This window comes from Leopardus geoffroyi, chromosome C3 (assembly GCF_018350155.1).
Source record: "Leopardus geoffroyi isolate Oge1 chromosome C3, O.geoffroyi_Oge1_pat1.0, whole genome shotgun sequence".
In the NCBI taxonomy this organism is placed as follows: domain Eukaryota; kingdom Metazoa; phylum Chordata; class Mammalia; order Carnivora; family Felidae; genus Leopardus; species Leopardus geoffroyi.
The window spans coordinates 99,001,704-99,012,184 of record NC_059338.1 but is presented as its reverse complement, the minus strand read 5'-3'; positions in this window follow the sequence as shown (position 1 = coordinate 99,012,184).

Genomic DNA, 10,481 nt, shown 5'->3' with positions numbered 1-10,481 from the left:
CTAACATTGGCAACTCCACTGAGAGATAATCTTTTCAGATACTGACTGCTGGGCTTGATTCATATATCCATAGTGATACAGTGTGACGTCCATGAGGGGAAAGACAGGACTTGTGATGAATGCTCCACAGGGATGACCTAAAAAGACCAGTGTTTCTTTTTTTCTAGGAAGCAATGTTGACCATTCAAGTTTAAAAATAAAATAGAAAAGAATGAGTTTTTAGTCCCAAACTTATAAATTGTGTACCAGAATAATGTAACAGAATCGTAATAGTTCAATGAAGTTGCTTCATGTAATTAAAAAAATACTGCATATTTGGGGCTCTGGGCAGTCAGTCAGTTAAGCTTCTGACTCTTAATTTCGGCTCAGGTCGTGATCTCACAGTTCGTGGGTTTGAGGTCCACATCGGAGCTCTGTGCTGAGAGTGCAGAGCCTGCTTGGGATTCTCTCTCTCTCTGTCTCTCTCTTTGCCTCCACCACCCCTCCGCCCCCACTTGTGCATACTCACTCTTATTCTCTCTCTCAAAACAAATACATAAACTTAAAAAAAAACTGCATACTTATGTTTCCATCAATATGAGGAAAGTGCTAAGTATCTGTGTCCTTCTTTTTATATACATTATCTCTACTTTTCACAGCAAACCTAAATGATTGTATATTTATTCCTATTTTCAGAGGAGGAAAAATATCATAATGGCAGAATTGTGATCAGTTTCCAGACTTATCTTAACACCAAAGATTGTTGCTTTTCAATAAACTAAGTTGCATCTCAATAGAATATTTTATTAATAACTATCATAATTAGCAAAGGTCACTAGGTAGCTTCTTATGGAATAAACTTGGACATATATTTGAAAAATAATTAAGCTTTATATACAATTTTTAATTTAGAGAGAACAATTTTCACATATTAAATTTAGAGTTAGATAGCACGTAAGTTAGTGATGACAAAGGGTAAAGGCAGAAATATTAAAAACAGCATATATTGTGCTCCTTGTAACTAACACAATATTATTTACAGGTTTGGTTGCTGTGGTGATGGTCTTGTATGTTCATTTCCACCCAGAAATCTAGTAGACATTTTCAAGCAGTATAAATAGATTCCAAATTAAAAATATTAAGACCTCACTTAATTTTCATGAATACAGACAGCATTCAATTATGTATAATTCTATTTCATCACATTATTGGATTAGTAAATTAAAAGGTGTATTTAAATCTGTAGTCTTCAAAAAGTTTATTTGAAAAAGAGGATTCTATTTTTCCCCTAGGATTCACTTGGATTTACATATTCCTAAAATGATGTGGCTTTATTCCCTTAAGGCTGAAAGATTTGTAAGCTTTCACGTATCGGACAGCACTGTTGCAGCAGGAACTTCTCAGTTTGATTTTTTAGTACAGTCCAAATATAAATAGATTTATTGGGAGGGTAAGATCTCAGAAAGGCAGTCAATACTGAAAAAAAGTGAGCAACACATTTGAGTTAAGTGAATTATGGCTAAGATAACAGTCTCCTCGCTGTATAGAATGTTCTGTCATGTGGAGGAGTGTTTTCCTGCATGATGTCAGGCTTTCATCCTTATAGGGACCTAGATCCTATTTCCCTTCCATACGAATGTTTGACATAGAACCTTTTTACTGATGATTAAACTTCCGGTATTTAAAATCCAAGGCTGCTATCAGTTAAGTAAGTCCTCCTTTGCCACCCTTTTATAATTTTCTTGCATTGATTTTGAGAGCTGGGTCATTTATAAGTGTTATCTGCATTCAACTGAATGATTGGCTATTTTTTTCCCCTTTTTATGTTTCTGGATTTTTGGATTAGTCTATACACAGGTTTCATTTATTTTGACAGATGGTAGACAATTTTTGTTTTCTTTTTTCCATATCATCTATTTAATTGCCATAACCCTTGTCAGAACTTAAAATTTCCTTGTCCAAATTGCTCAGTATGTGGAAATTTTGAATTGACCTTTTTATATAGAAATTAATACTTCACAGTCTAGTAACTGATTACCTAGTAATGATTTCAAACTGGTTAGGATGGATATTTTAATCCCTGAAAGTGTGAAACATTTCTGTTTGTGTGAACACAGCCTTTATTTCTGTATAAGGTGGATTACAATAGCAGTGGCCGATTTAATGCCATCCTAAGTAATTGTATTCATGAAATTATAGCATTTATGTGCTGGCCATATTTTTATAATATACAATAAAATAAATGAGTATATTGTCATACTCCACATAAAGTCTTCTGTGAATCATGAGTGGAATATTGATTGAGCTGTGGGCCACATTGGCTTAAAAGATAAAGCCCAGACTTCAGATTCCAAGACATGTCAGATTCTTTATAATCTCATCTCAGCCAGTTTCTGATACTGTCTTCAGTTCTTCCTAAGTATATACACATTTTTCCTGATTTTCTTTATTTTTTTTTTAAAAACTCTTTTCAACTTCTTCACGTAGAAAACTCTCATACCATTTGTACATACTTTTCCTGGAACATTATTATATTATATTTTATACACTTGGTTGCTAATCTGCATTACTGGATTACTGGATGGACTTTGCCTCTTGGAGAGTATCCGCCTCCTGGCTTTACTGAAGCCAAGCCTTCAGGAATTACTGTTGATTATAAATAATGCTTGTAAACATCAGTGATTTTTGAGTTTTTATATTTACTCAATTAAACATAAGAAAATCCTTTTTATTCTATGGTTTGGCAATAGAATTATGACACACTCATCAGAAAAAAATTGGAAACGTATTAGAAATTCCTTCCTGCAAGGATGGTTTAGAATCTGGGATTGCTTTAAAGATGCTTTAGAATCTGGGATTGCTTTAAAGTAATTATTTGCCTTTGTAAGCCAGACCGATGAGTTCATTTACCATAAAACTTTTTTAAAAACTTCAAACATCCAGTCTTTTGGTCTTGTGAGTTATGTGAAAAAGCAACCACAGCCAAGGATCTTGTCTGGTTATAGTTAGTAAGACTGGAGAATCTCCTTATTTCCTGATTCCTTGATTCTTTCAGCAGTTAAACTGAAATAATTTAGTATTAGTTAGTTGAAAGCCCCAGCTTTCACGGACAGAGAAGTGTGAATGTGAGATAATGAAGAAAGGTCACTCTGAAGCCTTATCTTCACCTATTTAAGCTACGGATGCAGCTGACTTTTCCAATCTTCCAAAGCCCCAGTACTGGACTCTGTCAATATCTCATTGCAGTTAGTCAGAAAATGATTCTTAGCAGAGCTGTTCCATCTCTGCTTGCAAACTGATTAAGTCTTGCTTACTTTCATCTCATTCCTCAGTACCTTGCAAAAAAGCAAGTAGCCAACAAAAAAAAATTCTCTGAAATTTTCCAATAACTTTCCCTAGATCTAGAGACTCAGGAGATAGACAAGCAGCTTTCCAAGCTTCTGTGAATGACCATTTTGCCAAATGGTCTGCCATGGCGTCGTTAGGCTCAGCAGCTCTCCAGCCCACAGTAGCTGTTTCTCACTGTGTGTTGTCCAGTTCTGACTTGTGTCTTGTATCTTAGGTTTTGTTATGGTTCTATCCCACTTGTACAGATTGATTTCTTTATTACATAGGCTATAACTAGTAGGTACTGAGGCTCAAATGAGACAGAAGTTTATTTTGACCTCTTATAACAATATGGAGGTAGGTCCAGCAGGGTGGGTAGACGGCTCTGTACCACAAAATCGTTGAAGCCCCCAGGTTCCATCTGTGTTATTGCCCTGCCATCCGCTGTGATATTAAGGGTGCCTCTGGAATCCAAGGGGTCTAACAGTAGGCAATTGCAATGCTAAGGGTTCTCATTCTAGATAATGATAGAATTAAACACTAGCTATACCTTCATGATTTACTACTTCTATATTTAGGCCCATTATTTTAATCACTTACATTGCATATTGGTTAAAAAAAAAACCTGCATATTGGTTATTCCACTGGTTTGAGGATCTAGTCATTCTCAGCTAGTATTTGCTTTCTCTAGAAAGCATTAACTTTAGGTTAGGCAAGTAAGGATACTTGAGGGATATCCTGGGTGCTAGGATCTATTCAGAATTTGTCATTGTTTGTAATCAATCTCTGGGGCTCCCAAAGAGGATGCTGGCATTAGTAAAGGGAACAGCAAAAATCAGGAGGAAAGCAGTGGAAAAGGAAAAAAAAAAATAGTAATGAAAGCATTGAAAAGGAAATGAGTCAAAATCTAGTACAGATATTTGTTGGTTCTTTTGCTTTCTCTCCATGGTAGCCTCAGGCTGGCAGATTATGTAGGTAGAGATATTTATTTAAATAAGAAGTGAGGGGTGCCTGGGTGGCTTAGTCTGTTAAGTACCTGACTCTTGATTCCTGCTCAGCTTTTATCTCACAGTTTCTGGATTTGAGCCCATACCGGGCTCTGTGCTGACAGCGCAGAGCCTGTTTGAGATTCTCTTTCTCCCTCTCTCCCTCTCTCAAAAATAAATACATAAACTTAAAAAGTAAATAAGTGAAAAAAAGAATAATAATATGCAATGATAATACATTATACTCGTATGGCCTTTAAATTTCTTTTTATGTTTATTTATATTTGAGAAAGAGAGAGCGAGCAAGCAGAGAGAGAGACGGAGACAGAATCCGAAGCAGGCTCCAGTCTGAGCTGTCAGCACAGAGCCTGATGCGGGGCTTAAACTGAGCAGCTCTGAGATCATGACCTGAGCTGTGGTCGGACGCTTAACCCGTGGAGCTACCCAGGTGCCCCCTCCTTTAAAAAAAATTTTTTTTGTATGGCATTTTAGAATTTCCATTTCACCTAAGAAAATAAACCTAACCTTTGACAGAATGTCATGGAAAGAAGAAGCGTAAAAGAGAGAGGTTCTGAAGGAGAATTGTCTTTCAGATAAACAAATACTTTCTGTAGGAACCGCATGTTAATTGATCAATTTTGCACAGCCGATGAAATGACCAAACTCCAACCTTCCTCTGAAGGAAAATAGATGAGGATCTTTATTAATCTTGATCAGGGAGATTGCAAAGTTGTTGCATAAACAACACAGTAAGAGTATCTTCTTAAATATGAAGGCCAAACGAAACTGATCTATGTTTATCCATGTAACTATTTTCTGAGCTTCTTTGGAGGAGATACATCTCTTTTTAATACAAGCAAAGAAATAGCTAGTGCCCTTTATACTTATGCTGATATAAAGACAGACCAAGTGAGCCTGAGAGAGAAAATCCATTTAGAATTGAGTGATTATATGCAGTGTGGATGTAGAATTTGATTAAAAATTTAAATAAGCATTTTATTTTTAATAATTAAAATGTAATTCGGAAAGAAATTTTAGATAACCCCCATACTTCACTGAAATTGTAACTTTCCCATCTCTGCATTTTAAAAGACTGCATTATTAAACATTAGTCATCTCTTGGTCACCTTAAGTATCAAGTGAATTATTTAGAGAAGTGATCTGAGACTTTTAGTGAATCATGTATGTCTCTTTTGTGTAACTTTATTCCTTTTTTCTATGGAATAGAAATAAATATTTTGGTGCAAGTCATTGTTAAAGATAGAAACACATTGATATGTATTTCAAATCACTTCATTTTAAAAATAAACTTCCTTTTTAGAGCACTTTTTGATTTACAGGAAAATTGACAATATAGTGTAAAGGGCTCTCATATGAAGCCTCACCAAGTTTCTCTTATTATCAATGTCTTGCATTAGTATGGTACATGGTTACTATTAATGGACCAATAGTGATGCAATATTCTTAACCAGAGTTCGTAGTTTATTCATATGTCCTTAGTTTTTACCTACTTCTTCTGTTCTGGGATTGCATTCAGGATACCACATTACATTTAGTCACTATGCCTTTTTAGGCTCTGTTTGGCTGGGAGGGTTTCTCACACTTTTCCTTGTTTTTGATGTCCCTGAATATTTTGAGGGTTGATCAGCCATATTGAGGGATATGTTAGTTACTTCCAGTTTTGGGTGACTATGAACAAAGCTGCTATTAAGTATTTGCAGGCAGGTTTTTAATAGGAGCAAGAATTTTCAAATTAGGTAAATACCTAGGACTGTGATTGTTAGGTCAGATGGTAAAGCTGTATTTCGTTTTTTAGTTAAGAACCTGCAAATCATGGGAGCCTGGTTGGCTCAGTCGAAGGAGTGAGCAACTCTTGATCTCAGGGTCGTGAGTTCGAGCCCCATGTTGGGTGTAGAGATTACTTAAATAAATAAAACTTAAAAAAAAAAGTAACTGCACATTATCGTCCAAAGTGGATGTTTCATTTTTCATTCCCACCAGCAAATAAGGAGAGTTCCTGTTGCTATGCATCCTTGCCAACATTTGGTATAGTCAGGTTTTATATGTGTGGTGGTATCTTGTTGTTTTAATTGAAATTCCCTAATGACAAATGATGTTACACATTTTTTTCATGGATAAGAGTGATGGTTCATTTTATGTGTCAGTTTAGGTAGGCCATAATATGCAGATATTTGCTTAAATGCTATTCTAGATGTTTCTGTGAAATTTCTTTTTGAATAAGATTAACATTTAAATCAGTACATTTTGAGTAAAACAGATTGTCCTCCATAATGTGAATGGACTTCATCCAATCGGTTGAAGGCCTTAAGAAAAAGACTGACCTCCCCCAAGAAAGAGGGAATTCTAACAGCAGACAGTTTTAAGACTTAAACTGCCACTCTGCCCTGGGCCTCCAGGCTGATGGCTCACCCTGCAGATTTTGGCCTTGTCAGTCTCCAGTAGTGTGTATCAGTGATCTAAAGTCTCTCTCTTTCTCTCTCTTCACACACACACACACACACACACACACACACACACACCCCTTATTGGTTCTGTTTCTTTGGAGAACACTGACAAATACAATAACTATCTATTCCAGTGTTGAATATGAAAATTAATTGAATAATTTCTTGGTAAATCAGATAAATCTGAGTAACAGTGACACTTAGATAATCATTATAGCATTTTCTTTCAGTGTTAATAGCTCTTGTGTTCTTTGTTTTTCAGTCTTGAGTAGCTCACATCCATGCTCACCTTAGTAACCTCAAATGTGGATTAGGGAAAATGATACCAACATTATGGTATGTGAGGGTAGGGAGATATGTAGGCTGTGTCTGATTATATTTCCAGACTTACTGCAGCTCTAGAGAAAGAACATCTTTGGTCGTTTACAATTTATGTGAGTTGTAGTTTTCTTTAGCAACCTCAGAAATAATTACTATGAGATTCAGGAGCACCTTTTTTTAGGAAAAATGTTTTCTTTGTGACATTACCTTATGATTCATGATTCCCATTATTGTAATACTGAAAACACCTAATTCTATTTGGCTCTGATGCAGAATGATAGAAAGAAATAGGTGATTTTTTTCTTTTTTTTCTTTCTTTTTTTTTAGAGAGAGGGAGAGTGCAAACAGCATGGGGGTCAGAAGGGCAGAGGGAGAGGGAGGAGACTCTCAAGCAGGCTCCACCCTCAGCACGGAGCTGGAGGTGGGGCTGGATCCCTCCATCCTGGGATCATGACCTGAGGTAAAATCAAGAGTCGGATGCTCAACTGACTAAACAACCCAAGTGTCCTGAAATAGAAGATTTAAAGTGAGGTAAACTAAGGGGTGCCTCTTGGATCCCTCCCTTATGATGTGGCCTTAGATAAGTTTCTGTGCATTTGGGTACTCCAGTTTCTTTATTTGTTTACAGGGTGTGATGGTTAATTTTATGTGTCAACTTGATGGAGCTATGGAGTACACAGATATTTGGTAAAATGTTATTCTGGGTGTGTCTGTGAGGATGTTTCTTGATAAGATTAGCATTTGAATTGATAGTCTGAGTAAAGATTGCCCTCCTTAATGTGGGTGGGCCTCATCTAGTCAGTTGAAGTCTTGAATAGAACAAAAAGACCGAATAAGAGGGAACTCTTCTGTCTAACTGACTTTGAACTGGGACATTGCTTTTATCCTGCCTTTGGACTCAAACAGAAACATTGGCTCTTCTTGGGTCTTAAGCCTGCTGGCAATCAGACTGGAACTACACTATCAGTTCCCCTGGGTCTCTAGATTGCCAACTGACGATTTTGGGATTTAGCCTTCATAATCACATTGGAGCAAAGTCCTTATTATACATATATATATATATATATATATATATATATATATATATATATATACATATACACACACACACACACACACACATATATATATACACATACACACACATGCATATATATGCACATATATATGACATTGAATATATACACACAGATATTTACATATACATAGATACATACAGGCATGTCAGATATGTATACACACACACACACACACACACACACATTATTGGTTCTATTTCTCTGAAGAACCTTGACTAATAGTTTCTTTATATTACTGTTTTCAAATACTAAAGAAACTGCAGTAAGAAATACATTTTATCTAGTGACCCAGTAAACATCCCTCTGATTTGTGTATACACACACACACACACACACACACACACACACGTAATATATAGTTTGCTTTTCTATAAAGTCATTTTCTTTTTTAAAATGTATTTATTTATTTTGAGAGAGAGAGAGAGCACAAGTGGGAGAGAAGCAGAGAGAGAGTGAAAGAGAGAGAATCCTAAGTAGGCTCTGCACTGTCAGAGCAGAATCCAATGCAGGGGTTGAACTCATGAATCATGAGATTATGACCTGAACTGAAGTTGGAAACTTAACTGACTAAGCCACCCAGGTGCCCCTATAAAACCATTTTCATATAAAATATAATTTTGTTAATGTCTACTAGAGCATAAGAAAGATTCTCAAACTAACTTTCTAGAGATTAGAAAATATTTAATTTAATGTAATATGTATGTCTGGCTGTCCATAATACACAAAGACAAAGTTACACATGCTGTTCATGCCTGGTTGAGTTTTTTCCTTATATTTCTCCATCTTAGTCAAGGATGAAGATGGTGGGCCAATGAAATAAAATGTGAATAATAACAATTTCCTCTGTTTCACAATACAAAGAATGAATTAGTTGCAATCCAAAATCACAATACATATAATATCTAACAATTACCTTTCAATGTAAAAGAAAAACCAGATTGAAATAATTATAATGAGCTGCAATAATGAGTGCATGGTAATAATTTACTTCTAGGCGTGAAGTTTAATTCAATTATTTATGTAGGGTTTTGAATAGCAAATGGATTTTTCTTGTAAAAGTTTTCTATTTTCTTCAATAACGTAATGACTAAAAGTTTGAGACAGAGAAATAAGATGTAAATATATTTCTAATTTTATTTCATTCAAACCTCCTTCATTATTAGTGCCCTCTTCAATGTGATACAACGTATTTTGGGATATGTGGGAGATAGGTGATAACTTTTGAATCTTGTTTGCCATAATGATAACAGTACTTTTGGAAACCTTCACATATGTTGACAGTATTGTTAATTTCTCCCCCAAAAGTTTAGTCCATAATGAATGCTTAAAATACCAGTTAAATATACCACTTTTATTACCAAAATACCACATAGAAAATATTTGCCAACTGTGGTTGCTTTACATTTAAAAAACATGAAATTCACTTTTGAGCTCCCAATCTGTCAAGAACTGTGAGGTGTCTGAGATTTTTCCCTTTTCCTGGTAAAATATATGAGACTCCTGGGACAGAGATGAAGAGCTTTATTACTCATGGCAAATGGTATAGTATGAGCTCCATATTTCTCTTGCTTCCCAAGTCCTATGCAGGTGACATGGAAATGACTGTGGTCAAAGATGCACGAGTAATAGATGTGTGTCACAGTTGAGAAACTCAAGTTAGGAAAACTGTAATGTTTAAAAGGCTTCAAGTAAACATGTCCAAACTTTGGCTCAAAGGAAGACATTATCTTTATTATCCTGGGCATCATACAAATCTACCTCTGTCTCAGAGGAGACACTATCTCTGTTTTCCAACATTTCATGCTATACATTCATCCTTGAAAAGATATTCTGGAACAAGGCTATCAGTGTGTTTGTAAGATATGCAGAAATGCAAGAGACACATAGCAAATTGTCTCCCAACACAATCTCTCCTAGACCTTTCCTGGGAGAATCAGTACATTTCAGGATGATATAGTAAGTTTAATTAATTTTAGAGATAGTGTTTATCACTAAGAAGCATAATTTTGAATGTATCACCTGATACATCATTTTAAAAAGCATACATTCCATTTCCATACATACTGTAGGAATAATTCTTTGGAAAATTGTGTGAGCCTTTTATTGTCTCCTTTGTCCCAAATTATGAACTAAATAAGGTAAGAATACCTTTTGTAATAATAGTTACAGAAAATGTACAGAATTATGTTGATAATCTTTGAAAATATTGGGGGGGGGACTTAGTGACAATCAGTTTGCTGTATTTTCAATTATTTTTTCCATTTTAAAGTTTTAAATATTTCTTTTTGCAGGGATATCATTAAAATTAATATATTGAAATCTGT